Source organism: Rhinatrema bivittatum, chromosome 4 (genome assembly GCF_901001135.1).
Source record: "Rhinatrema bivittatum chromosome 4, aRhiBiv1.1, whole genome shotgun sequence".
Lineage (NCBI taxonomy): Eukaryota > Metazoa > Chordata > Amphibia > Gymnophiona > Rhinatrematidae > Rhinatrema > Rhinatrema bivittatum.
Window position 1 is genome coordinate 424,834,626 of NC_042618.1, and position 22,511 is coordinate 424,857,136.

Genomic DNA, 22,511 nt, shown 5'->3' on the forward strand with positions numbered 1-22,511 from the left:
GCAACAGAAAGACCCTGGTGGTGTCTGTAAGGTCTTAACATGGTTCTTTCTGGCCCTCACCTCCTGTAAACTCTCCAGGCTCAAGTACTTCTGCCCCAATGCTGTGACTATGAACTTGACAAATGCAAATTACAATGATACAATGAACTTTGCATCCATAGATTATGAGATGGGATAGACCAAGGATTCTGCCTGGCGTTACAGTGTAACTTGGGAGCGTGGATGGGAGTCGGCTCTGGAGGCTGAGGCTGCATGGAGGCAGGAAGAACAGGGGTTAGCACCAAGATTGTGCATCCTTATATACGTCCACGCCACCCAAACCAACCCTTCCCCTCTATCCCTGAGCTTTGAATTAGCAAATGTCCAACCTTGAAGCCCAATGAGGTTGGCATATGGGGTTTCTCCTCCTGACAAACCCTATCAGACAGGCTAAGCTGCCCATAGAAGTCTAGGGGGGGCAGTTACTATCGTCATGAGGCCGCACAGTCAGAGCGTCGTTCCTGCTGACCATGTGGCGTGGATCCTATGAGGAAAGACTAAAGAGGTTAGGACTTTTCAGCTTGGAGAAGAGACGACTGAGGGGGGATATGATAGAGGTGTTTAAAATCATGAGAGGTCTAGAACGGGTAGATGTGAATCGGTTATTTACTCTTTCGGATAGTAGAAAGACTAGGGGGCACTCCATGAAGTTAGCATGGGGCACATTTAAAACTAATCGGAGAAAGTTCTTTTTTACTCAACGCACAACTAGACTCTGGAATTTGTTGCCGGAGGATGTGGTTAGTGCAGTTAATATAGCTGTGTTTAAAAAAGGATTGGATAAGTTCTTGGAGGAGAAGTCCATTACCTGCTATTAAGTTCACTTAGAGAATAGCCACTGCCATTAGCAATGCATTGGTTACATGGAATAGACTTAGTTTTTGGGTAATTGCCAGGTTCTTATGGCCTGGATTGGCCACTGTTGGAAACAGGATGCTGGGCTTGATGGACCCTTGGTCTGACCCAGTATGGCATTTTCTTATGTTCTTATGTTCTTATCCCCGCTCCCTGCCTCGGAGCCTGGATAAGTGTAAGAATCATGCAGACTAGTCACATTTTATAGGGCTCATTGAGAATCCCTCCTCTTGTTTTGATCTTATAGGGAGTAATGTTCAAAAGTATTTATTTACGCATGCAAAATGGCTTTTTGAAACTTACCCCAGGGGTTGTATGCTCAGTACATGCAGAAGCAATTTTACACGTACTTTAATGTGTACTTGGAAGAGGTGTTCCCGAGGATGGAGTTAGGGCAGGGAAAGCATTTATGTGCATACTTACTATTTTCTAATGTATTTGTGTAAATGTACTGTACATGCACAGGTTACAGCTGCTCCCAAGCAGGCTTAGGATTTTGTACATGGGCCATGCAGGGGAACCCATGTACCTGTTAATTTTCAAGGCAGATTTACACGTGTAAGTCCGCTTTGAACATTAAGGCTGAAATCCACGTGTTCTTTCGACACGGGGTTATAAAATTACCTTCATAATTATGACAGGCTCCCAGCTGCTTAGGATCATGTGTCCCTGTCCTCTTGTAGGTGGACAAAATTACTCCAGTTTTCAAGCACTGTAACTGTACTTGCCAGTCCAGAGTTGATGCCCCACTGGTTTTACACTGGTTACAGTCCTGCCATGATATTTCTAACTTGAGATGAATGAGTTGGAAACTTTACCATTTTTTTGATTTACTAAGAGCAATGGTGGATCTCCACTCTCTGGCTCCTGGTGGCCACAGAGGGGAAATTGAGTGGTCTTATATTACTGAGTTCCCTGGCATGTGATATGTGTGGTGTTTAAGTTTTGTCTCTTTGACGCGGGAGCGGTTCTATAATGAGGCAGGGTGAGGCGGCTGCCTTGGGCGGCAAGATTTTGAGGCTGCAAAATTGCCCCCTGAAACCTTCCTGCCACAGCCACCCTACCCTTCATTCAGGCAAATAACTCTGCTGGCAGGAAAACCTGCAGTGCTGGCGGCATGGAGCAGTGACATGCTGGCTGTATTTCCACTTCCTGCCAGCAAAAGAAAGGTCCCGCAGCAGCGCAGAACTGTGATGTGCTGGCAGGGTTCCCACTCCCTGCCAGCAAAAGGAAGATCCCGGAGGTACAGAATTGTGACGTTTTGGCAGGGTTCCCACTCCCTGCCAGCAAAAGGAAGATCCCGGAGGTACAGAATTGTGACGTTTTGGCAGGGTTCCCACTCCCTGCCAGCAAAAGGAAGATCCCGGAGGTACAGAATTGTGACGTTTTGGCAGGGTTCCCACTCCCTGCCAGCAAAAGGAAGATCCCGGAGGTACAGAATTGTGACGTTTTGGCAGGGTTCCCACTTCTTGCCAGCAAAAGGAAGGTCCTAGCGGCACAGAACTTGGATTGTCCTCACCAGCAAAAGGACAATCCAGCAGCTGAAGAAGAGTCACTGTGGTGCCACCAGTGTTTTCCCTGCAGCCGGTGGCAGAAAAGGGCCTACAGTGCAACCTGTGTTTCCCCTTGGTATGTTTAAAGGTTTATATTTCTTGATTGTGTTTGCATTGTTACAGAGTTTGGCTTCTTGTGATTTCCAGTTCAGTTTTTGTCTGCACATTTCAATTTATATGTTAAGGTCTCTTTATTCTGTATTTGGTGAGAGTCTGTCTGTGTTCTGCTTGTGTGATTGAGGCTTTAGGTATTCTGCTAGCATGTAGTTTCTGTGCAGGGATTTACAACAACCTGGCTTAATATCGCTATGATATTAAGTCGGAGGGTGCACAGAAAAGCAGTTTTTACTGCTTTTCTGTGCACTTTCCCGGTGCCAGAAGAAATTAGCACCGACCTTTGGTTCGGTGCTAATTTCTGAAAATAAAATGTGCGGCTTGGCTGCACATTTTACTTACAGTATCCCGCGTGCATACCTAATAGGGCCATCAACATGCATTTGCATGTTGAGGGCGCTATTAGGTGCCACGGGTTGGACGCGCGTTTTCCTCCCCTTACTGAATAAGGGGTAAGGGAAAACGCGCGTCCAAGAGCAGGCTAACGATGGAGCGCACTGTACTGTATCGGCCTGAGTATTGGAATTGTAGTTCAGTTTATTTCTGGCTTTCTGTGAGCCAAATCCATACCCAGTGCCCTTTACCATAGGCCTAATACCATATGGGATTCAGTAAACTGCCTTGATTACTATGAGAAAAGTTAGTTTATTAAGTCTGTTAAACTATTATTATTAAAAGTGTCTTTTTTGCAGTGTAATCAAATATATATATATGTGGTTGTAAGTGATATTTTTACTTCAGAAGATTGTACATTGAATGTCTATTTTCCATAGGAAATCTGCCTTTTTAGGTTGGGGAAGTTAATAAATTTTAAAATAGAAAAGAATGCATACATTTAAATTGTGTGGGGAGGGGAGGGAAGGGGGAATGAAAGGCTGTAAGGTTTGTTTAGGGCATCTACTACCCTTGCATTGGCACTAAGAGAGAGTGTGTCACACACACAGACTCCCTCCATTCACCAACCTCTCACACCCCCAGGGGGCAGATCCCAGAGAAGGGTGGGAGGCAGGCAATAGGGAATGGTGGAGTTCTGTTTCTAGACCCAAAGGGTGGGGTGGCCAAAGGCTGCCCTGCTTCATTAAACATTTCTCCAACACCCCCTAGTGGGGATGCTGAAGACTGAGAACAAAAAAATAGCAGGCCCAAAAGCTGAGTGGTTAGAGCAATGGGCTGCAAACAAAGGAAAGCCAGGGTTCAAATCCTATTGCTACTCCTTGTGACCTTGGGTAAGTCACTTCACCCTTCATTGCCTCCCCCCTGTCCTGGCCATCTTGCTGATTTCACCTGCATCGTGCCATATGGGGGGGGGGGGGGCGCGATATTTCATCCTTCACCTCAGGCAGCAGATTGCCTTGAGCCGCTCCTGCTTTGACACTCTGTCTGGGTCTTATTAAGGTGACAATTCCTTTGAAAGAACATAAGACTTTCCATACTGGGTCTGACCAAAGGTCCATCAAGCCCAGTATCCTGTTTCCAACAGTGGCCAATCCAGGTCACAAGTATCTGGCAGGATCCCAAGGGATAGATAAATTCCATGCTTCTTCTGAAAGGAATAAGCAGTGGATTTCCAAAAGTCCACCTTAATAATTGTTTATTGGCTTTTCCTCCAGGAACTTGTCCAAACCTATTTTAAATGTAACTACACTAATAGCTTTCACCACATCCTCTGGCAATGAATTCCAGAGCTTAATTATACATTGAGTAAAGAAATATTTTCTCTTATTAGTTTTAAATATATCACCTAGTAACTTAATTGTGCGTTCCCTGGTCTTTGTACTCTTTGAAAGACTAAACAACCGAGAAACTTTTACTCAGTCCACTCCACTCATTATAAGAACATAAGAACATGCCATACTGGGTCAGACCAAGGGTCCATCAAGCCCAGCATCCTGTTTCCAACAGTGGCCAATCCAGGCCATAAGAACATGGCAAGTACCCAAAAACTAAGTCTATTCCATGTTACCGTTGTTAGTGATAGCAGTGGCTATTTTCTAAGTCAACTTAATTAATAGCAGGTAATGGACTTCTCCTCCAAGAACTTATCCAGTCCTTTATGTACTACTGTTTTTATTTTCTCTCCTGTTTGCCATTTTAATACATACCTTTGGATGGCTGAGTAGTAAAGATTTTTGGCATGGTTTTCAGAACCTGAGTTTATGTGCTGTAAGTGATAGCCTTTGGAAGGCTGTCTTTTTTCACAGCGTGTCATAGGAATCATGAACGATTGTTTCCCTGTCTATATATTTGTGGCTATCATGTTTTTGACAGTAGCTTCAATTTGACCTGTCACTGTAAATTTGTTCTTTTCTTTTAGATGATGTTGTCCTTCCCAACACAGGTTCCATGTCGAGGGACCACGGTCTTTGTATTGCTTGATTTGAAGCTTCCACTAAAGATTATTTCTGATCAAGACCATTAATGGCCTGCACTCTGTGTGCTTTTGAAACGACAGTTCAAAAGGAGCTAGTGATACCTTTGCTCTTAGGGATTATGAAAGGACATACATTTATTTCCTCGAGGTGCTTAGATTTGGACTGTATGAAGAAAAACATTTGAAGAGGTAATTGGGACAAGAAGCTTTACAGTTTAGAAGGAGGATGGATCTTTCACCTAAACACTGTTGAACCCATGGATTAAATGCAGTAAAAAGAGCAGGGACAGTGTATGTAGTTTTAACATTCTCTTTCAGGTTCTTTTATGAGCTTGTTTTTTTTTGGTTTTTTTTAAAGGTTTTGAACAGTTAACCAATTAGATTGAAGGCTTTCCATTAATCTGATTGGTTTTAGTGGAATCATGTGTTCCAGTTCCACCTATGAGAGTCTGTGAGTGTTGCACTGGAGGTGGACCCTTGGCCTGGCGCAGGATTGGTACGGCTCTCTGAGGGTCCCCAGAGGGCACCTGCCGCCAGGAGGCAGAGAACACAAGGAGACTGAGGCTAGCTGGAGCTTCACCAATAACAGTCCGGGGGCTCCGTGGGTTGAGCCCTTGGATTCCCGGACCGCCTGGGCTTAGGTGGGCCTTGGAGGGTCTCCCGGAGAGGTAGCAGAGAGGTGTGCCCACCAAGAGCAGAGGTGCGTGGCTAGTGGAGAACAGACAAGCTAGACCGGAACTGAGAGTACCGGAGACCACTGGAATGGAACAGGAGTTGAAGGTCCTCCAGTCAAGGTAGGCAGCGCCTAGTGGTCTAGCTTGGAGAAGGCCATGAGTGACGTCAGAACAAGCAGGCCTGGTGGTCACAGGAGAAGCAAAGAGAATGTCCGAGTAGAGCGCAAGGGTCAAAGCCAGGGTATGCATCCAAGTGTGGTCAGCCAAAGCAAGGGTCAGTTCCAGGTATCAGTCCGAGCGTGGTCAGTATTAGGCAGAGGTCAGTTCCAGGTATCAGTCTGAGCATGGTCAGTATCAAGAAGAGGTCAGATCCAAGCAGCGGTCCAAACATGGTCAAAGGCAAGCCGAGGTCAGTACCGAGTATCAGTCTGAGGAGGTACAACCTAGGTAGTGGAACGAAGAAGCTGGAACACAGGAAGGACCACGGGAACACAGGAATGCAGGAGCACTGGAAGACACAGGAACACAGGAACAAGCACAGGAACAAGGAATGCAGGAACACTGGAACAAGCACAGGATCAAGGAAGCAGGAACACAGGATGGCAACTAGCTTCACGATACGTGACGACCCATTTGCCACGGCGAGGAACTGTGGGAAGGACCTCGCCTTTTAAGTGGTGCTCAGGTGACGTCATCGGGAGGCATCCGGCCCGAGGTTCCCGCCCTGGAGGGGTGCGGGCCGCGCAAGCACCTAGGGGCAGGGCCAAGGACGCGGAGCCCTGATGGGAGCTCAGCTGTGAGGCCTGCGATGACGGAGGTGAGCGGGGAAGGTGCAGAGGACACCATGAGCTGGCTGCAGTGGCGAGAGAGGAGTGCCCGGAGCTCATGGAGGGAAGCTCGAGGTGAGCAGGCCCGGTCGCGGCACCAGTGCAGCTGGGATGCGCAACAGTGAGAGTCTGCTGAGCTGAGCTTTTTTTAGTTAAGAAGTAGGAGAGCGTTATTGCTCGATTGAACAATGACGCTGTAAAGTGCTATGAATAAATGGATCTTTGTTTTGTGAGGAAATTAGTGTAATGAATGATCTTAACAAGTTTGGTTATCTTTTAGGAAGAGCCCTGAGGCATCTATCAGCAAACGCTGGCCAAGCATCAGCTCCACAGCCTTTGAGTCTGGCCTTATTTATATTGAATAAGAAGCTCTCTTTGCCTCTTGAATGCAGAAATCTGCGATTGATAGTAGTGTTCAGCAAATAAGAACAGAGACTTTGTGGCAGTTTCAAGATTTTATTAAATAGTAAAAATAAATATGTGATGTGGCTTCGCAACCCTTGCTGAACATTTTTGCTAGTGACATCTTTTTGGGGATTTTTGCATTTTGGGGGATACTCCCCTAGCCTTTGGCTGTCCCCCTTTCGGGATGGGTCTTATCTTTTACATACTGGGTTAGCTCTTAAAGAGAGGCTTGGAGGTGAAGCCCTTGGGGAAAGGCTATCTTGACTCAGGAGTTTGGAGGCGTTCCTGGTAGACCTCATGACTCACTAAAGCGAGGAAGTGTTTTTGTTAGGCTTCACAGCTCACCAATTGAAGAGAGTTGAAGAAAACTGGGAGTTATGTGGCTTTTTGTGGTTTTTGACCAATTCCTGACACATATCAGAAAAGAAGAGTAAAGAGGAGGCGCATTATAGACAAAGAAACTGCAGCCCTTGGAATTGTTATTTTACTTTTTATGCTAATGATTTTTTCCATTTTGGCCTGGATTCTGGTTTTCTAAATTGACGGAAACCTATTTTTTGTTGAACACCACTACTGGACTGCGGACTGTGTTTTTCTTTGTGACCTCAATTCATGGAGATCCTTCCCTCTTTGAGTACCTATTGAACTGAGATTTGAAGGGTGAATAAGAGTGTCTGACAGTATTTTGAATCAAAGGCCCAGGAGGATATATATATACCTTCTTCCTGCCAATGGAACCCCAGCATCCCAGTAGCTGTAAATTGTGAGGTGTGTCAGAGAAGCAAAGAAGTCTAGGATGTTAGTGACATAGCCCTGGGAACTGGGCTACCAAACGCAGAGGAGAATACATACAAAAAAAAGGTATTGAGAACTAATACAAGTATAGAGGATCTGAATGGTTTTTGACCTATGGTTACAAGATCATATTCCTAGCTGCTTTTTGCAAAGAAGCACTCCCACTATCCATATGTGTAAATTGCCTTTGTTATACCGGAATGTATAAGAGTTTTGCGTAAAGTGTGTTTTGTCAATGCAAAATGGAGCCAATACTAGAGAGAGGCATCAGGCACATAGGTTAATAACCTTTGCCAAATGTGTGCATGATTTACCAGGTCTTTGCAGACTGTGATACCTTGTTTTAGATCAGAGAGGATGCTGTACAAAAGCATTCAAGAGCACAAAGGAGCCATCTTCAGATGAGCCCTAAAACTTGTGCATTAGGAGGTAACATAAGTTCTATTCCTGCAATTAAGTAAAAGGATATTTGACTACGAAATAGGAAAGGGCTGAGGTTTTGTGCTATGAGAAACTGAGGGCTGTAAAGTGCCTGTGAAATCCCTCCATTTTCTCAGGTAAATAAGAGAGGAGAATACATTTCACATACAACATGGAGCCAATGGATTTTTCTTTATAAATCAAATAGTTACTAAAAAGTATGGTATATATGACTTTTGCCTTCTGTCAGCCAATCTGCAAACATATAAAGCTGATAGCCTAATTCATTACTGCCACCCCCTTTAACGCAAAGGTAAGGAGGCTATCAGGGAAACTGCCACATTTCTTGTTCAAATAATTAATTTCCTGCACTTACAGTATATCCAGAGTCTTGTAATGCACGGCTGCTGGCACTGTCTTTTTTTGGAAGTTAATACACTGTCGGGGCACCGTCTACATCACCACAAAGCAAGTGCTTTTTATGTTGGTGTTATTAGCACCCGATTCATCTAGTTACTAATTTTCATGGTGAAAGAGAGTACTGAGGGGGGGCCAGAGGAATATTGATCGCATGCTCCGTTTCTGGAAGATGAATCCAAACCGTTTCCGCTGCTGCTCATGTGCGCAGGGAAAAAAAAAGCTACAGGAGAAGTCACAATTTACATTTGACATTCTGCATCCTCCAAAGGCCACACTGCAGTAAACAATTAAAAACACAGACATATAAATCATCAGGTATTAATAGACCACATTAAAATTCTGGTACCTGCACAGAAGCAGCCTTAATCTGTCCTTGGGGTGCAGTGGTCAGGAAGGAAGGAATCTCTCTCTCTCCATGGTTTGATCCGGATTGATGGCACAGAGTATTCTGAGAAGAAAGGAAGGACAGAGAGACAGATTTAACTCCCTCCCCCTGAAAATGTTAATCTTATGGGTTTTTCAGAAGTTTATAAAGACAGAGGAAATCTCAGGAGAGGAAACTCCAACGCTTAAACATGGTGAAGGAAGGAATGGAGCCTGGAAAATGAGACTTCGAAGAGCACATACGATTTCTCCAGTTTGTAACAATGCATCTGTTTATTTAATTTGCAGTTCTGAGGGAGACAGTGCTACCAACTTACAATGCTCTGGGCCTAACTCAGACTGGACTTTTCTTTTTTTTTCTGTTCTGTGCCCATAGAAAAAAAAAAATCTTAATTGAATAAGGCCCTATGTCTTCAGGATCTTTAACCCTGTCCTCTTTTCCCATGCTCATCCCAGTCAACGTTGGTCCTTGTCGTCCTGCTGGGAAATTTACCAAGTTTCTGCTGCTCTACATTTTCCTGGCTATATCCTGTGTTTCTGTTGCCATAGCAACATTAAGACCATCATGTTCAACCTTCTGCAGCTGCCTCTGCCAGCTCCCTACTGGTGATCCAGAGGAAGACAGAAGCCTTGTTACAGCAGTTTTTGTCTCCCGGAGAAAGAATTACCCACCTAGCCCCAGAATATGGCATCTCCCTGAATCAGCAGCTAAACTGTAACCTTCCCATCATACACACGGATTATTTTGCCCTCCTGGTGTACCCAGGGCATTCTATGAGAATGGTCCATTAATGCTACCATTGGGTCATAAGTTTTTGGCCTCCGAGGACTCTCAGGGTGGTTTTACGGCATACATTTGCCAAGCACAGCACATTTACTTTTGCTGCACTTAATATTCCCAGATTTGCAGATGAGGGAAGTTTTACAGGGCTCAATAACATCCGAGAGTCCGATTTTGAAAATAACTTATTTGCCACAGTTACAGAAGAGGAGAAATCCTTTTTGCAAACTGAGCCCAAAAGCTTGTCCAGGAATCAGACTGCTGTCAAAGAAGAGAGGAAACCCAACCAGACGTGTGAATGCTAAGCAGCACAGAATAATGCTCCTGGCCGGAGTCTGCACTGCATTGTGCCAAGGTGCCTCTCGCCCATGGTGTCGACAGACTTTGTAAATATGAATTCTGCAATAAACATTGGCTCTTAACCTACCAGAGTGGTTTTATGGATGCAGGGGCAATGGGTTGCTCTTTTACCTTGTTCATCAGCACTACAAAAATGGGCTTGGAGCTAAACGATCTCAGAAAACCATGGTGCGAATCCACACCTCCCAAGTTTTGAATAAACTCACGAAAAATGATTCATGAAAACTAGTTTTCTCTCCTACGGTAATCTCCTTGGAATAATGACCATATTAGCTTTAGAATGGGGATATTTCTTTTCTCATCCCAGGTTAAAAAAAATAAAAATAAACTATGATTAACTCTTGGACCACCAGCTCTGTGGATTCTGTCCTCTGCTGTAATTATGTGGGTGCAGTTCTGGTGGGGACTGTAAACCTCTGTTATTGATTGATCCACTCTGTATGCACCGTGATTGCTCTTACTAATAGTTTTGCCCTAATCTCTGAGTCAGTGGGTGCTCTGTGAGCTGGTAGATAAGCCACAGATGGACAGGAAGAAGGGTTAGGGAATTTCTCTGTGTTTGATTTCATACATCCTTCTGAGATTCTCACTGCACAGGTGCTGGACTGCATCACTTTCTTGGCCATTGTTGGAAATATCAGAGCAGCCTGATGGGAAATCCTTCCCAGCATAGGGATGTACAGCTGTAGTGACTGATGCTGCCATGCCATTCATCATAATCTTAGGGAGAGTCATTTTATCACTCCCTGTATTGTGGTAAAATCTGTATGCACACAGTGCACGCATACTTTACTGAGGATTTTCAACGTGAACTTGCACACAGTGGGGTAGATTTTCAAAGGGTTACGCGCGTAATATACATACATAACCCTTTAAACCCCCCCCCCCCCGCGTGTGCCAAGCCTATTTTGCATAGGCTTGGCGGCGCGCGTAAGCCCTGGGATGCACGTATGTCCCGGGGCTTTGAAAAAGGGGCGGGAAGGGGGTGGGGGTGTAGGCGTGGTGCCGGTCTGGGGGTGGTCCGGGGGCGGGACCGAGGCCTCCGGCACAGCGGCTGTGCCGGGGATGGCACGCCGGCAGCTGGCCGGTGTGCGCAAGAAAAGCCTGCCAGAGGCAGGCGTAAAAAATGAAATAAGGTAGGGGGGGATTTAGGTAGGGCTGGGGGTAGGTTAGATAGGGGAAGGGAGGGGAAGGTGGGGGGGAGCGGAAGAAAAGTTCCCTCCGAGGCCGCTCAGATTTTGTAAAGGCCTTGGAGGGAACGGGAAAAGCCATCGGGGCTCCCCTAGTGCTCGTCGCGTGCAAGGTGCACAAGTATGCACCCCCTTGCTTGCGCCGACCCCGGATTTATAACACGCGCGCGGCAGCACGCACATGTTATAAAATCAGGTGTACATTTGTGCACGCCAGGTAGCGTGCACAAATGTACCCCATGCGTGCTGCTTTCAAAATCTGCCTCACTTTGTTTTAAAAATGCTTGAGTAATTGGTCCAGAACAAATAACCTTGCATAAAGTTACACCTTCTCCTCACACATAAATGCCAATTCTGCTCCAACTCCACCCTCCCAGAATGCCTCTCTACAGTCTGTGTAAAAGTATGCATTTAACGTGTGCTTTTACCTGCACAGAACCTCAGGCTATTTTAGTACAACCAGGTTTTATGCTTATAAATGGCTTTGAAAATTACCCCTGTAGAGTGAAAGTTTAAAAATGGCAGAACATGCTAGACCCATGTAAAAATAGAAAATTAAAAACAAAAGGTTTTGTCAGGGTCCCTTGGAGAAAAAAGGCATCTTTCTTTGGTCAGCATCCAAAGTAGCAAAAAAACCCCAAAAACCCCTATAGGACCATAAGTAAGGATCAAGAAGCTTGGTAAAGTGAACTCAAGGAATACACAACATTTCCAAAGATGTTCCTTCCCACCAGCACTTACATGTAAGCTGCCTCTCCACTCTGCTACACTTCTTCCTCTCCTCTATGCCCTTAATCTTCTTCTGACTCACATCCTTTCCCCCTCTACTCATTTCCCTTCCCAGGTCCCTCTCCCCAACTACGGCAAGTCTTCTCGTTCTTCATTTCCCCAGCCTCACTTTCACCCAGCTCACTGTGTCTCTCTTAGATACCATCTACATAATTAGCAAGGTTGCAAGTACATGAGTACTTCAGCCTTCCTTGGTAAAGCTTCATGTAACCTGAATGCCTTTGTTGACAGACATAGTTTGAAAGTATCAGTTTTGACTCTTCTTTGTATATATACCTTTCAAATATCAAATTTCATCTAAATCCATTTTCCGGTTTCTTTGCTACTTCACAGACAGACAGACAAACAGACATGATCTATTTTTCTTTCTTAATGAAGGCCAAAAAGTATCTTGACTAAATCACAGAAACAGGGCCGGTGCTAGCTTTTTTGCTGCCCTGTACGAACAATTAATGTGCTGCCCCCACCCCCACCCCACCCCTGCATCATTCAGTCTCTGTCCTGTGCCCATCCAAAAAAAGCAGAACCCATGGTCAAGGGAAAGGTATTAGGTACCCTAGAAAGCCATGAATAAATGGAATTACCATGGAATTACCATTACAATATAGTAAACTTCCCATATCAAAACAACCCTAACTGCCAGCACGCAAACAGTAACAACCTTATCTATGAAAAGGCAACACTACACATTACACCAGGCCCTAGAACACCAATACACTTCCTATTAGGAAAAAGGAACAAATCAGTCTGCTATAGATCACTACAGATAAATTATATGATAGCAGAATACCTCACTAGGCCTGGATGTGTCACTAGGCACCCTAGGCCTGTGCCTAGGGCAGGAAAAATCTGGGGGGGGGGGGGGAGGAGGGGGCATCAGGCTGGCTGAAGATTTGCTGCCTCTCAGTTGTGCCGAATCTCACTCAAAGAGAGCATCCCTCTGTTTCCTGATCCAGCCCCTCCCCACCAGGCAGCATGCAGGTAACAGGAGAGGAAAGGGATCAAACCTGCAGCAGACAGAGCAAATGGTGGTGGGGAGGGGGGGTGTCATTTTAGGGAGACTAGGAGGGGCTGAGTAGAGATAATTGGAGGTGGGGAGAGAGGCTGTAGGATGAGGGGGATCAGCTGGGCTGTGTATGTCTGTGTGTGAGAGAGAGGGGAACAAGGGCAGGAGGCAATTTTTGTGTCAGAGAAGGGATTGGTGCCAAGTTATGTTATATTGGGTGGGATGTTAAAGAGGAGATGCAAGGAGGAGCTGGACCAGAGTATGGTAGGGACACCTCCTGCCTCTCCCCAGCCACTCTAATTCACATCCTCCCTCCCTTGATCTTGGATTCTATCCCCCAGATCCTGGAACCTCCCTTCCTACCTCTCCCTTTTCCCCAGATCCTGGAATCCACGCCCCAACCTTTCCTACTCCTTCCTTTCCTTTCTAAATAGAAGAATCTCCCTTTTTCCTTCCTCTTTCCCAACCCAGATTCATAATCTTCCCCAGCCCTAGACTTTTTCCTTCTCTCACTCCTCCCCCTTTCTCTTCTCCCAATTCCTGATCCTCCTACCTTTCTCTCCCCATCGCTGAGCTCTAATCCCTGCACTGATGCTTGAGATCACTTTTCTTCACTAATAAAAATACAATTAATTATACTCATAAATATCCTGTAAAACTAATTTATTTTTATAATGTAATACAAAGGATGGAAATGTTTGCCAATTTGCTTCCGAATTTTTTAATTTTTGCTACAGAATTTACCCATGAGGTGCCATAGAATATAAGGGGACTGTGCCTTAGACCTTCTGCTCCCTGTTTTCCAAACTCGGGAGGAAAGGGAAGAGATGGAGGTAACAGCACCAACAATGCCCAGGGGTGCCAAAAACACTAAATCCCTCCCTGTCCCTATGCCTAGAAGACATCTAAGGGGAAGATAATTCCTAACTTCTCATCTGTCCCAGAAAAGATTTCTTCAGAGTTGGAGAGAGAGGATTCATCTTTGTGGAGTCTCAAAGAGAAGACTTCTTTACAAGGAAAAGGTCTGTGGGGTTGCTGTCTGAAGAAAGCATCAGCAGAGGTTCAATTTGTATCTAAAGAGAAGCATCCAGGTTCAGTTCTTCTGGATGTCAGGAGCTGCATCCAGTAGTGGAGGGTACCACAAGGGGAATTGCTCAGGGAGAGGGTTGTTGCCCAAAAGTACCTGCTGCCCAAGGAATGAGGGATGTGCAGAATTGCTATTAATTGAGAGTTTTGGAACTTCATTTTCCTGTATTGACTTATCACAGAGCACAAGTAAACCTATTGCAATTTTCACTTGTAAACAAGCTTCACCAGTAAAGGATTTTATTTTGAACACTTATGTGGGGTTTTTTTATCCCCCTTCCCCACTGGGATTGCAGAGCTGAGACTATGCCTGATGCCACCGACTTTTCCCCAAGGAAAGTCCCCTAGAAATATCAGTAAATACAGGATGAAGGAACTACTGAGGAAGGAAGAACAAGAGCAGGAGACCCCTTCAGATCTGTGTCCGAGGAGAAGATGTCCGAAGGTAGGATTTTTGCAGTAAATTTGGGGACCCCTTCACTAGGATTCCCTCACAACCACTGGGTACGATGTACGCATTAAAATTACCATGAGGCTACCCAGACGCCTGAAAAAAAAGGATGCCTACTTACCCAGTACTAAACGTACCAACATTCAGAAGTAACTTCAATATTATGGATGAATGGTCTTTAATTTATGAGTATTAATCAGTAAACTTTTATTTAACACCCAGACCTGGTCCTGTCCAAGTTATTACAGCCTCTCATCTCATGGGAAGTACCAATACAGTATATACACACTGTGAACCTTTTAACATCTTCTGGGCCACAAGCGAGAGCTTACCCCCATAAAAGGAATCCCCCTCAGGGATTGAGAGTCAAGAGTGGGATGGAATTGCTAGCCGGAGCAGGACATGAAGAGAAAGAAATTAGTTATGTGCCCTAAGGAGCCATAATCCTCCAAAAGGGATTCCATTTGTGTTATGTTTTTATGCATTTGTGCTATTTTGGTTTTATGTTATTTATTATGCATATTTTATTATGTATATCACTTTGCATATTCTTAGGTGATTAAGAAATTTAAGTTAAGATAAAGATAAATATTTTGCACTATTGTCTCAAAGTGCTGGGCATGCATGCCAGTAGTATTTCTAGACAAAAGGACTTTCTAAACAATAAAAAAAAACCTTGGCCAGTTTCAACCATTACGTAAATTTACTGTTAAATTTATATGAGAGCATTAATCAATAAAATTCTATATAGGAGTAAAGTCTGGGGTCTACACAAGATAGAACAGAATGCCAATATAAAACCTGCACCTGAAGTTCTACAATACTCTGGGTTAACAGAAAATCCCCCATCAAAGGGTGCAGAACAGAACAAGGACATTTCCCTTTACCACTCACCAAAGATAAATATTATTCAAATTCAGATGGTACATCAGTAACAGCAGCACAAACTCCATCCACTACCAGGGACATTTTGTAATAATGCAAAACCTTGCAAAAATGATAGTAAACCTACCATATCCTAGTAACAACCCTACCTATGAAAAGGCAACACTGCAAAAATTACACCAGGTCCTAAATCACCATTAGACCTCCTATTATGAAAATAGAACAAATCCGATTACTGTATTTGGTGGCCTTATGGAGGTATATTATGCCATATAACACTCTACACACAATCTGGTAAAGCAAAACTTAGGGGGTTATTTTCCAAACCACGTTATGGGCTTTTCGCATGTGAAAAGCCCCATAATGCACGGTGCAATGCTAATTTGGAAAAGGGGGAGGAGTTTGGGACAGGATTTCTGGCCAAGTGGGCTGGCTTCGCAAGTTGTGAAGCCATATCGCACAATTTTAATGCGGGAAATAACTACACCTTTTTAATTTGCGTTAAGCTGTGCAATATGGGGCCGATTTTAAAAGTTATGAACACCTGATTTTATAACATGCGTGCGTTGCCGCGTGCATATTATAAAATCCGGGGTCGGTGCGCGCAAGGGGGTGCACACTTGTGCACGCCGAGCCCTAGGGGAGGCCCGATGGCTTTCCCCGTTCCCTCCACCTTTCCCTCCCTTCCACTATCTAACCCACCCCCCAGCCCTACCTAAATCCCCCCCCCCCCCACCTTATTTCATCAAGTTACGCCTGCCTCTGGCAGGCGTAACTTGCGCACGCCAGCCAGCTGCCAGCGCGCCATGCCCCAGCACAGGCCACTATGCTGAAGCACTCGGCCCTGCCCCCGGCCCGCCGCCACGCCCCCGGCCACAACCCCAGACTGCCATCACGCCCCCCCCCCCCCCCCCCCCCCCCCCCCAGCCATGCCCCCGGACCGCCCCTTTTTCAAAGCCCCGGGACATACGTGTGTTCCGGGGCTTGCGTGTGCCGCCGAGCCTATGCAAAATAGGCTCATCGCGCGCAAGAGTAGGTTTTCGGGGGTTACACGCGTAACCCTTTGAAAATCCACTCCTGTGGCTTTATCGCACTTTGCAATGTTTTTGCAAATAGCATTTTAAGCTGGAGAGAGAGTGGGAAAGAGAGAGAGAGAGAGCCTAGCTATTGTTATGGCCGCCGGCTGCGGCCGCCCACAGCAGGCTCAACTCACCTCGTCATGCTTGGTTCAGCACCCCCGGTTCACGCACGGCTTTGGCCAGCCGCTGCCGCCACGTTCCTCCTGGCTCCCCGTGTTCCACATGGTGGCTGAGACGCCGCCGACCAGCATTCCGACCCTGGACCTCCCTAGGTGTACGCGTGCGCCAGCTGTCCTCCCTTTAAAGGGCCAAGCACGGGAACTTCAGGCCGGTCCCCGGCTGATGACATCACAGGCCCGGCATATTTAAGCTACACCTCCAGCCACCACTAACCAACTTGGCAACGAGTTCCCTGGTTCCTAGTGGTGCCTGATCCTTCGCTACGGACTTCCTGTTCCTGCTCTTCAGTTCTCTGTGCTTCCTATCCAGCGCCACCCGCTCCTCGTGGCCAGGTTCAGCGCTACTTCACCTGGACTCTCTCTCAAGCACTTCCCGCTCCTCGGGGCCTGGCTCAGCGCTACTTCACCTGGACTCACTCTCAGCAATTCCCGCTCCTCGGGGCCAGGCATAGCGCTTCTTCACCCGGATCCTCTGTCAAGTGCTTCCCGCTCCTCGGGCCCTGGTCCAATGCTCCTCCGTTTGGATTCCTACCGCAGTCCCTCTGCGTTGCTATCCTATGGGCATCTGCTACAGTGGGTTCCTCGCTCTGGCCTTTATTCAGCATATCACAGTTCAAGCCTCCGCATCTGCACCTCCTCATCTCGAGTCCATTTCCACGTGGCCCTGTGCTACAGTCTTCGGAGCCAGTGTGGTCTTGCATCCCAGGAGTTTCTCTCTTTTTCCCCATCCGAGAGTGCTCCTGTCATGGACTATACCTAACCCCTCTGACACTCTCTGCATCCAGTCGCGTACTCTCTCCGGGACCAGCCACCCAGAGGTACTGGAGAAGCCCAGCTTGCCTCTGTTCCCGGCCAGCCTCGCCTCCTGACAGTGGGGACCTGTAGGGCCCAATCCCTCAGGTAGCACAAACCTCACCTCGGGCCAAGGGTCCACAAATCCTAACAGCTATAAGGCTATAAGAAGTTATCACACTCTGCGGTAATACCTATGCGAAGCGCTAAGATAGCGCACTTTGTGATAAATAGGCTATTACCATAAAACACGCCCCTCTTCCTATAGCATGTGATAGTTTGATGAATCCTGGCCTTAGTTTTCTAAATATTGTAAATATATAGTGTGAAATCAGCAAAGAGAAACAATATCATAATGAATATCAATACAAGCACACAAAACTGTAAGCATTATTTAGATTAATCAAGTAAATAAGATTGCAATCATAAGCATAAAGAAAAGGTATTATACAAAGAATACTCTCCTCAGGCGTCCTCCCTGCTATGGAATTATGTATTCTTGAAAACAAAGTACTTTACAACTCTGGGAACTCCACATATAGAAGCTATTCACTCTCTTGTTCGTGGCTCATTCAATGACTCACTGTTGCACACAGCTTTATATATCTTATCCTCTCTGAGTTTAGTCCAGGTACTGCAAGTTAGGTGTTTCAATTTGCACTTTAACAAAAGATTTAAAACCAGCTTGCTAGGAAGGTATTTTTGATTTTTGATCTTCCCATTGCTTAAGAGACACCAGAAGTCTTTTGAGGTTATCTTAACTATTAGTTCATTGGTGCCAGGGAGTCTCAAGAATAAAGGGAAAACAAAGACCAGTAATAGTGTCATGCTTTTACAATCCTTGTACTTAAATTATATGTAATAAATATACATATTGATCCACAATCATCAATTGTTGTAGCCTGTTCTGATCCATAGCTCTCTTCACATCACAAAGTCTTCCGGGAATCTAGCTTAAGCTGCCTAAAATTATCTTCTCACAATTACTGCAGATCTCTAGACAGAAATTGCACACTGACAGAATACCTCAGTCATACATGCAGAATACAGACAGATTCACACCAAACAGAATAAAGAGACCCTAAAGGATAAATAGAAACATGCAGACAAAATTGGAACTGGAAACTGCAATAAGCCAGACTCTGTATGCAGTGCAACAATGGAAAAACAGATACATTACCATTCTTCATAAAACATCAAACAAAATCAAGAAACATAAAACATGAATCATAATATTAAAACCATACTAATATGTAATGAGTGGCGTGGAAGTGAGCCCTTTGTGCTGCAACGTAGTCGACGCAGCCTGATAAGTGAACCTATGAGGCCTACACCTGCAGCTGGTGAACGCGCCCTGTAGTGGGACAGTCTGGAGCTTCGCCTTTACCAGTTGCCTCCCCCGCAGGTTGAACCCTTGGGTTCTGGCAGCCGGCAGGATTTAGGTGGGTCCCTAGGGCAGTGAAGAGAGCAAGAGTCCAAGGGCACACCGGGGTCAGGACAGGCAGCAAGCTGGAGACACGGAGACAGGTCAAAGTTCGGGGCAGGCAGCAGGCAAACGTGCTTAGGTCCAAGCAAGAGGTCAGGTCCAGGCAGCAGGCAGAGTGGTCAGGTCCAAGGCAAGGAGTCTATATATTGAGGTCAGGCCAGGATGGATGAAGACACAGGAAGGCACTGGATGAGACAGAGAAAAGGGAATGAGACTGGATGAGATAAGCTGGTCAGGACAAGGCTGGACAAGGCAAGGCTGGACAAGACAGGGCAGGATGAATAGGAATCAGTAATGCTGGACAAACAAGAACCAAGATCACAGGAAAAAGCAGGAACCAGGCACTTGAGAGCAACGTGCATTGCTGATGCAGGAAACCCTTTACTGAGGCATCGTGGCAGCGTTCTGGGTCCCCTTATACACTAGGAGCCAGTGATGTCAAAGGGCACCATGGGGGACTTTTCTGCCACGGTCCTTTTAAGATGCAGAGCGCACTGCACGCACGCATGCAGGAAGGCCCCGTGCAGAGGCAGGAGGATGGTAATGTCCGAGGGCCGGTGATGTCCCTGGATGGTGTTGGGGGTGAATGAGGCATGATCGTAACATAATAAATCTTAGTTAAACATAATAATCTTAAATAATAAATCTTAGTTAAACATAATAAATCTTAGTTAAACATAATAATCTTAAATAATAATAAAAATAATCTTAGTTAAACATAATAAATCTTAGTTAAAGGTATGTATTATGTTGTTATCATGTAAACCGGAGTGAAGGCAGTTTGCTATACTTCGGTATATAAAAAAATCCAAAAAAAACCAAAACAAAACATATTTCAAAACAGATGATGAAAAGAATAACAACAAATAATTTAAAACTGATATAAAATTTTTTTTAAAAGTTCCCAAAAATCAATAAAATATTTTATAAGAACAGACATATCAAATAGCACCCAATAATTAAAAATAATAAAGATAAACAACTCCTCTGCTCTCTATACCTGGCAAGAACATTAGACGATGACAAACGTCATGCACAGTGTAGCATACTATAAAGATCATATTACCTGGCAACTTTTAATTTCCAGTCAACCTGAGATTGTTGTGGATTAGTGGGGGAGGGCTTGCATAAAATTTATATTCTCTGCCATATATATACATACATACTCATATACCACTATTACTACTTCTTTCTATTTCTATAACACTATTCAACGTACACAGCGATATATAAACAACATATAAAAAAAACAGTCCCTGTTCTATAGAGCTTACAGTCTAATCAAGACAAACATACAGGATAAAAGAGACTTGGGGACTTTCATATAATAAGAGAATAGTTAAAATTGGTTAGTTCATGAAGGATGCTGAAAGCGGACAATCAGGCTTAAGATTTAAAAGCAGCCTCAAAAAATTTTTTTTTTTAAATGGGATTTAAAGAAGGTGAGATAGGAAGCGTAAAGCTTCAGCTCAGGAAATATATTCCAAGCACATGATGCAGCCAGCTGGAAAGCACAGAGTTGGGAACTGGCAGTAGAGGAGAAGAGCCTAGATGAGTGACTTGTCTGATCAGCAGAGTGTACATATACACACAAACATGCTCTCACACACATACTCACACATGCTGTCATGCTCACATACATACTCCCTCTCTTTCTTGTGCATCCACATGCTCATACACAGTCACTCTCTCTCTCATATATGTTCTCACACACAATCCCTCTCGGTCTCTCTCGCTCTCTCTCACAAACATAATCCCTATCTCACACTCACACACACACAGACACTCTCACGCTCCCTCTTTCTCTCATACACACCCACACTCTCACACACACACAAACACTCCCTCTCTCTCACACACACATGTTCTCACACACATTCCATCTCACACCCACATACTTTCACACACATAAACACGTTCTCACACACAATTCCTTTTTTCTCTCACATTCATATACACATACTCCCTCTCATACACACACAAAAACACAATCTCTCTCTCACAATCACACAATCCCTCTGTCTCTCACAAACACAGACATGCTTTCACAAACACACTTCCTCTTTCTCATGCACACATGTTCACACACACACACACACACACACACACACTCCTGCTCTTTCTCACACATACTCCTCCTCTCTCACACACCCTCAAAACCGGCCTCAGCAACCAATTAGACTGCAATATTAGGTAACTCCTTTGCCAACAAGTAGACCATTGTCGAAATCTCATTCTAATAGTGTCATCTAATAAAATCCTGCATGGCTTTGTGCGACTTTCCCTAGAAGCATCTCTTTTAAGATGGCTTATTTGTTCTTCAGAAATAAACTGGGCATAACATCAATGACTGTACACCAGAAAGGAAAAAATCCCAGTAAAGGGAATTAACACCTCTGTGCTTATTGCCAGTGGCCCATGCTCGTTAACATTTCATAGCAGCATTTTGTGTGCTCACGTTGAGCATGGCATGTGGTCAGTGTGTTTATTCCAGCAGGCGGGAGATGGCACGCAGCTGTCCTCAGTCCACAGCAGGCAGCAGTTCCACATGCTGACCTTTCTGGGGATAGCCCCACAGGGACAGCACTTGCCAGCCCTTAACTTTGTAGCATCCTGCCCGTGCTCACTTCAGCGAGTGTCCAAGGCAAAGCCCTCAGGAAGTGGCCCAGCCATGGTTGGATCATCTCCTCATGGCAGATGCTTCAGCAGGCAGCTCTTCTTATATTATGCTAGCAGGGCAATTAGAAACACTGCCAAAATAATGTTTATTAATTTATTTGTTTCTTACTAAAATGCTGCTTGCCTGGGGGCGCCATTCAAACTGTTCCCTTTTCGTCTAAACAGCTCGATCTGACAAACTAATTACAGAAATTTCAGCCTTTCATCACTCAAATGTGGCATTTAAAATGCAGACAAACATAGTTTAAAGCACGCCATAAATCCACTGAGACAGTAAGTCAAAGCTATATAAAGATGGCTTTTTGCAAGGTGTGGAATATCAAGAGCAGCCACCGAGCTTAATGACAGTTTGAGTATTTGTATCTGCAATCCCGGGTAGGGGTACATAAAATAAAACCCAGGTACTGAGGGGTTCACATCCTTGAATTGGTCTGTAGGTTCAAAAATGGTTGAGCAGATGGTGTTGCAGACCAGTCTTCAGAGGTATCATTCATGGACCCTTCTTACTGGACAGGGAAACATTTTCCTCTGTGGATTGAACAGACTTCCTTTGACTACATATGGCTGCCTCGTCAGACCTACCGCAATTCAGAGGCCTCTTCCATCTCAGCTGCACCCAAACCCTCAGAAAAGGATTCAGTCCACATTTTAGATTGGTGGTTCTAATAAAGCCAAATTTATTAAATACAAACAGAGGCACTCAGGTAGCTCCACAGGCTTACACAGTAAAGAAGTTCAGATAGCCAGTTGCAAAATAAAACACTTTAACAGCACAACAAACTCCTCAGCATAGGGAATTCATTTCTGACAAAAATCCAGTATAGTGCATCTGAGAAACACAGTCACTCAATTTTGAGACCGAGATAAATGATGAGACTCCCAAGGCAGGCT

At 45.0% G+C, this 22,511-nt stretch overlaps 1 long non-coding RNA gene across 1 annotated transcript in view; it reads right to left on the bottom strand.

Moving 5' to 3' along the window:
* LOC115089557 overlaps window positions 1-22,511 on the bottom strand; it is a 79,648-nt gene that overhangs the window by 2,201 nt on the left and 54,936 nt on the right. The window contains exon 2 of the long non-coding RNA XR_003856163.1: window positions 8,820-8,921. This is a non-coding gene — a long non-coding RNA (uncharacterized LOC115089557). The remainder of the gene's footprint in view (window positions 1-8,819; window positions 8,922-22,511) is intronic.